Here is a 7774-nt window from a genome sequence, read left to right as displayed (position 1 = left end):
TTTGGAAAGCTCTCGAGATGTGCTATAAGAATATGCAATGAAAAATGGGGTGTTCCATTTAAAAAAATTAATGTGACCTTGACCTGACCTTCGCTACGCAACCCAAGGTCAAATTGATGTGATCAGTAAATACATCTTTTTAAACGCCACAACTTTTATCTGAAACATTTTTTTCTAAAATGCTTAGTTTTCGAGATATTTCACCGGTCCGGGACCTTTTGAACACCCTGTATATATATATATATATATGCACTTCTTACTTATTATTCGTTGAATTTTCCACAGAAATTAATTGATGTTCGCACAATCCGCGTAACAAAATGTTCACTTGGACGTGGAAAGATCTTATAGCCCGTGAAACTAAAAAGGCGAAAAGATGAAGCGTTTCGTACGGTGTGCGTTATGACGCTGCGATCCGATCGGATCATATGTGCATCGTGTATTATAATCTCGAGGAAGGGCTATTAGCCGATAAATTCTTCATCTAGGTGGAACCACTCACAAAAGGGAACACCTTTTCGTGATTGCATGCTTACGGCATGTGAAATAGTGTCCAAATTACAGGTCACGGTGTATAATTCGACGAAGCGTTGAACAGGATCGTGCATCGCCAAAAAAAAAAAAAAGGATCGATCCGAGGAACAAGCGCACCCATTTCTCTTCGTAGATACGCGAAATCACGGTTTTTTAGCGGTTCGAGCTTGTTCAAGGATCGCGCCGCTGACAAGATTAAGGATTGGCGATTAATCAATTAATCGCGCGACGCCTTTTTTGCGAAGATGGGCGTGTGACGTAACCGTAGGTAACGGCGGTTATAGTTAAATAATATGAAGGGTGCATTGCGAAAATTAAATATCTGAATAATAAAAAGATTAGTCTTACAATTCTCTGCACGGAGGGAATTTTACAATATAAATTACTACTGAATTTTGTAACCGAATAATAGATCGACATTTTGCGGTAATTCATTATCCTTTCATTCCATATGTGTTATTTATATATTTTAGAAACTAAAATGTGCTATTCAAAAATTTGTTATGTTTCTAACGAAATTTACTATATTTCCCAGCAAAATAAATCTTATTGACAGTCTACGTTGTGCTACTAGAAAAATAGTAAAATTGAAAAGTATTTATATGAAAAAAATATTATATATAGAGCGTCCCCCCCAAAACAACCTCCGAAGCTCTCCTAGAGAGGCATAATACGGATTAAGGTGAATATAAAATACCGTTTTACGATATTCGCAACAATTATCGAGATAATAATTAATGAAGATTTATTGAATAAAAAGTCCTCTACCTTTTTCCTAATAATTTTGTAGATTTTTAGTTATTAATTAGAGAATTGATATATTATCGCGAACGACCATTCATCGATTTTTTTAAATTAAAAATCTACAGAGTTATTAGGAAAATGATAGGAGACCTTTTGATTCAGATTGACCTAATGTACAAGCACACGATGGCAGACGTCGGTATTCTACAGTTCATTTGCTATATCAATCATACTCACAAATCTTCCTTAATATCTTAATAATTATTGCGAATATCACAAAACGGTATAGGATTTTTATGTTCACTTCAATCCGTACTATACGAGAGCTTCGGAGGTTGTTTTGGGATATAATATATACATATATATATATATATATATTTTTTTTTTCTCTTTCCGTATGTCTGTTGACGTCGTGCGAATACAAATTGAAGTTACGTCGGGGTAACTCGTAGTCTATGTTGAAAATAATTTGTCACACATTATTTGAAACAAAAAGCCCTTTTGATAACGTTTGATTTCTACGTTTTATGACAGACGCGTGCTGCAAATTAATTAAGCGCATCGTAAATTGCGCCGCGTAATTTACTTAATCCTCTTTCAGTCGATGGTGATTTAATCGATTGATTCGCGTAAATAAACCGTATCGCGTTAAAACGAGGTAATTAATTGGAGATTAATCATCGACCACGTTCCAATCTCGCTCGGTGTGTTTCGCCGGATCATTACAGAGTAATGCGCAATCTCGCAGTATGTAGCTTTCGAAAGATTATAATAACAAACTCGTTTGAAATATTGCCGGCATAGCAAACGATCGTGGATTTCTCCCAAGGAGGTTAATGGAAGTCGCGAGGAGTCAGTTTTTCTCCAAGTTTCACTATTTACTCGCGCAAACCAGACGACTCTGTGACGACGCTGCGATTTCAATTTTCCGTGCGGCGAAAGGCTCGACACACTACCAGTCGAAATTGAGAGTCAATCCTGAGTGATTGCTCGTTGAAAGTGAGAGCTTCCTTGGACACATACGTATCGATAAATTATTTCGAGTTGCGATAAGTAAGTTGTTACGTGGTTAAAACGATTCCGAGTAGAAGTCGTTTTTAAAATTGAGAAATCAATCTCTCCACTACTTATCCTATAGAACCCGCACAGCAATAGAAAATGATTTTGCATTGTCTGATGAGATAATTAATCGTAATAAATAAGATAAAATGCGAATTATTGCACAGTGGTGTCAACCGATTAATTAAGAAGAGTGAACGACGTGTTAATTTATGTAGAAACCGAGTCGAAATTTTAATCCTACTTTCAGCCTCACTATTCCATTCAACGCCTATTTTGATATTCTGTAGCCTATTTTAACAGTAAGTAAAGAAAGTGAAATTTCGGACATTATTAGAGTCAAAGTAGGAATAAATTGTATCATTAGAATTAAATCTACTTTGTTAACTTATGCTCCCATTGCATTATAGGATTCTAGGTTTAACATATGGCTAAAATTTTGACTCGGAAAATTAACGTAATTTTGTGGTCTATTTCCGTGGTGTTATCACGATGTACGGCGAGTTATCACGTATACACATTCGGTATGTAAATGTTGACGAAGGGTGGGATAAGAAATTGCCCGAGAGGCTATGATATAACCAGTCAAGTTAAGGAGCCTTTGGACCGACATACGGGCCGCAATCTGGGCTCACAAAGCAATAAGCCACTGTGGGACCTTTTGTTTATTTTGTCACGTAGCCTCTTTTATAGCCTGACTCTTTTTAGCGTCACTCTCCCTCGAACTTAATTTCCTAATTTGCTTACTTTAGTTTGTACTTGAATGAACTAAAATATGAAAAAAATTATTTCATTTCTGCACAACACTTTCGTAACTTGTTTGCGGAACTCGATGTTCACGCTTCCTCAACATTGTTATCGCATCGAGACCTGAATCCTTCTTCTAGTTGTGTCTTATCTGATATCCCCAATGATATCTCCATTTTACTCTTACATTATCTTTTCAACAATAATGTTGACAAGGGAGAGAGAGCAAGTGCACGTATTGACGTTCCGTATTGACGCACCAAAGTGTTAAATAAATCGCGGAGGCGTTTATCGCTGATCAGTCGGGAGTCTATTTTCGAGGTGGAAATCCTTAGCGCCGTGTGTTGCTTTATCACCGTGAAACCGCAACTATGCGGACAGCTTCGCGGATCACAATGCTTTATAATTAATAAATCACGGCGTGACTGAACTTTTATCGCGGTCCCGACCACCACGGAGAACGGTTATGGATGTCGCACTTTACAATGGCATTCGACAGGTAATCGCTATGACTGGTTCTTTGTTAGCAAGCTCGAGACGCTTGATCGTTCGACAAGATGAGCCCGCATAATGGTGCAAATTCGACGATGTCTCGTAAAAACGGAAAATGGAAAACCGCGTCTTACGATTACAATTTTCCCACGCTCACGTATTCACATATGTTGTGTTGTATTTCTTGCTACTAAAGCAATTTTCAAATTTTCTTTATATTTAATTGCGAGTTTCACAAAAGTAATAGAAATATTTCTAAAATGAAATATTTATTAAGTTTAATATGATATAATCAGTTTTCTAACATTTATACATACACCTTACAAGATGAGATATTTGAGGTTATAATTTTCTAATATTTTATACATATATATATATATATATACATACACATATATATGTATGTGTGTGTACACACATACACACACACACACACACACACACACACACACACATACACACATAAATACATGGTGTTTTATTTTAATTGCATATATCTCAACTATCTTAAAAACAAAATATTATAGAAAAAAAATTAAACAAAAATGGTATAGTTTTAAGGGGATAGATCCTATAATACAAATCAGTTCTTCTGATTATTCTATGTATAAAAATGTTGGCATAAAATCATCGAAGAGTAAATACTTGGCGAAATATTTTTCGTTTTATTTTAATATTTTTTTTAACACAAGATATGAAATATATCGTAAAATATACACTTTTCGATAACCTCACCATTTTGTACGTAATATGACGAATGGCATTTTAAACAAGATTTCCTCTTGCAAATTTATTGATGCATCAGTATGCGAAACAAAATATATCTAACTCACTCTAACCTATTGCACATCAGTTAGAGAAGTTCAAAAACAAGCCTAATATCATCGATCGATTTGTTTGTTTTGTCTTGCTTTTGAGATATTTGAGGTATGTAATTAAAATGCACCCTGTACACATATATATCTTCGTGTAACTTTTCTGTTTGTGCACTCTGAGATTTTATCAAAAACTCGGCTTGCACAAGAGACGCTGTTTTGCGCGCGATCTGTGTGTACAGAATTCCGAAAGTTTTTAAATTTACTTAGTAACTGCACTTCGTTACATCGTAATTAAAAAAAGATCAATGCCGTTCGAGGGTGTAGACAGATCACGCACACATCTCACCAGACGGATCATTACGCCAGACGGAAAATAAATAAATGCCTCGAGCGTTCCTCGAATTATCGCGAGCCGCATATTTATTTAGCGGTCGCTCTTAGACTGAAGAGTGTAATCACGCTGAATTCGCTCATTATTCGCTCATTATTCCCATGATTGCAAAAATCATAATAACCGGACAGAATTTAAATTGTTTCTTATTTGCCTTATTCTGTCCCCTCTCCGCATTCTTCTTCAGTCACGGCACATTTTTATCTATTACGTACTGCAAAAAGACTCAAAGATCACGTTTGAATATTACAAATAAAAGAAAAAGCTACGTCCATTACAGCGAACATCGATCACTAGTGGATTAATTACCGGACTTAATCGCCCGACGTAATTGGTTCTGCCTTACATTGTATCGTACAGCTCGCACGCTATAAGACAGTCTTCTCGGCTCCGTCGCGATTCGTCACGGTATTTTACACGCGATCCGTCTCGCGCCGGTAAAAAAAAAGAAAAGTCGCGCGGACCACTCGCGACTCGAAGGAGAAAGGGCGAAAAAGGGCGGGGGAACGAAAAGAAAAAGGGAGCGATTGCCGATTACGCAAGCAGTTTTCTCTTGGCGTCACAACGTCGCGTCGGGACGGGAAAGCCGCGAATCTCTAATCTCGTAGTTAGAATTTTACGGCCGCGTCTGCATCACAATTACAGTTCGTTGAACCGAGAGAGCAAAGGGCGCGAGGAAGGAAAAGGGGCACGCCGGGATTTCCGTTGGTCTATTTAGCGCGCGGATAACGCCATTTTAAACAATGCGTCCGATTATCTAGATGAGATTCGACGGCAAAATGGGAACGATAATGGCTGATAACGCGGCCGACGCGCACCTTTGCTTTGTGTAGAAATCGTTTGCATACACTGGGCGTCCCGGTGGAAGGTTTCATCTCGAATGGCCTCTCCGCCTTCCCCGAGAAAGAGGTGCGACAAGTTTCCGTACAATTATATATCTGTGTAAAATACAATAATATTCGTGGAATATAGAACAGCGTTGCCTTCGAGACACAGAGAGGAACGTTTTTAAATAAATTTGAATATCTTTTCATGCACACTTTAAGTGCTTTGTCGAAGCAAAGTCGATATGCGTGATATTCCACAGAAATAAGAAACTTTTAATTTTAGTCTCAGAAAATTCATTTCGAATTTGTCAGAGAAAATCTGCCGAATTGGCTTGTTCGGTAGGTTCACGGGTTCACATTTTTCTGAAGATCGGCTCGATCTTTTTATGATTGGGCATAAATTTACGCGATGATCTTTCTTTTCGACGGTAGATCATCGCAAAATTAAAAAAATTATGCGTGACTGTGTCAACTTGGGGTTTTTAAACCGAAAGAAAGAAAGGAGGTGGTCAGTTTATCCTGTAATGAGAGAAAAATACCCGAGTCGAAATTTTGGCCTTATGTTAAACCTTGAATTCTACAACGCAATAAAAGCTAAGTTAGCAAAGTAGGTTTAATCAATTTATTTTTACTTTGATTCTGATTATATCCAAAATTTCTCTTTTCACTTTTTTTTTAAATAGATTGTATTATAAGTTTTAGAATATATCAAAATAGGTGTTGAATGGAATAGTGAGGCTGAAAGTAGGATCAAAATTTTGATTCTATAAAAAATAAAGAAAATATTTATTCGATGTATTTACTTAAAAATATAAAAATTTTTTCGGATATGATTGTAAATACATATTGAGATTGTTTCATACTTTCTAGAGTTTTTGAGGTCATAAAAATTCTTATGAACTTTTTTATCAATAACCCAATGTAAACGCGTGCTTAACAATGTAGTCGAACTTTTGCGTTTATTAGGCATCCATTGTTTCATTTCGAGTGTCAAACACTTGCGGGTTAATCGCCCGCGATTATTGCTGAGCATCCCGCGGGACGTACGTACGGCGCGATGCAGCGCGATGCAGCGCGATGCAGCGCGATGCACGAGCACTCGCGCGAACACGCGCACTCGTGACGGAGGGATGCGGCGGCGCCTCTGCTCCCTCCTTCTCTCCTGTGATCCACCACCACCCCGCGGACCTATATATTTCCCGGAGGGTCTCCCACTTTCGCCACTATCGTTCCTGTCGCGGCGGCGTTCGCGCGCGTGCACACGCTCGACCGTTCGTCAAGTTCACGAAAAGTCCAGAGTTCATGTGCGACTTCTCACACGCGTGTAACGCATGTACGCTAACCCTTGGCATCGTACACCCCGCACGAATACGTCACACAGTGGTGCGATTGCTTTCTTTCCTTCTCGTCGCGCGTATTTTGCCGAATAGTTTCGCCTTGTTTTCGTGTACCATCGAATTTTGAATCGACGACGCGCGTGCGGGACTGCGGTTTTTGCATGGGACATGTGTGCCACTTGGGACGAGCCGGAGGATCCACCTGCTGCTTTCACCGACAGGGATTAGGCGAGCAGTCACGACAGTGAGTAAATGAGATAGGAGGGCTCGCTCCAAAAGTGACCAAATATTGCAGTATTTTAATCCGATCGCGATACTTCCTGTGTTGTCATGTATTCTGAATTCAACCAGATCTTCATTTCTCATAGCATATTTAGCACTTGCACGAAAATTCTTAGATTGAGAAATAGGAAAGAATATCCAGCACTCACCGCAGTTTTCGACAATCTCGCTTGGATCCAATTAGATATCAGATTGTATGGGGATTATTAATTATTTATTCATTATTTACCACAGTTATTATTTGTGTCTCTATTCGTTTTCTTTTAAATCCCTATAGTACACTTTAATATCCGACAACATTCATGCAAGAGTGTCGACTACTGGACGTTTTTCCCCATACAAGTGGCAGATTTTAAGGATCGTGTAAGCGATTGCGTATCAAGTAACGCTTTCAGTAATGATATATACTATGAACACCACAAAATGATATCGTTTGTATTTGCGAGTGGAAAGAATTTGCGAGTCGTCCCGTAAAGGTGAGGCTTACGGAAAAAGTTACATATTGAGCGTTATATCGACACCCATATTTTATAAAGCTTGCGT

General features: G+C 38.3%; 1 protein-coding gene across 2 annotated transcripts in view; it reads left to right on the top strand.

The window, feature by feature from the left end:
- Positions 1-7774, top strand: part of LOC116848322 (thrombospondin type-1 domain-containing protein 4-like) — a 94341-nt gene that overhangs the window by 17647 nt on the left and 68920 nt on the right. The window contains exon 1 of one of the 2 annotated variants that reach the window (XM_032824267.1): positions 6829-7193. The exons of the other annotated variant lie outside the window; for it this stretch is intronic. The gene's annotated coding sequence lies outside the window, so the exon portion shown is untranslated. Of the gene's footprint in view, positions 1-6828; positions 7194-7774 lie in introns of those variants that run through there. 2 annotated transcript variants of the gene reach the window in all.

This window comes from Odontomachus brunneus, unplaced genomic scaffold, assembly GCF_010583005.1.
Source record: "Odontomachus brunneus isolate Ranch 3 - 2012 unplaced genomic scaffold, Obru_v1 Obru_scaffold_093, whole genome shotgun sequence".
NCBI lineage: Eukaryota > Metazoa > Arthropoda > Insecta > Hymenoptera > Formicidae > Odontomachus > Odontomachus brunneus.
Note: the sequence above shows the minus strand (reverse complement) of the source record. Positions and strands in the feature narration are given on the sequence as shown.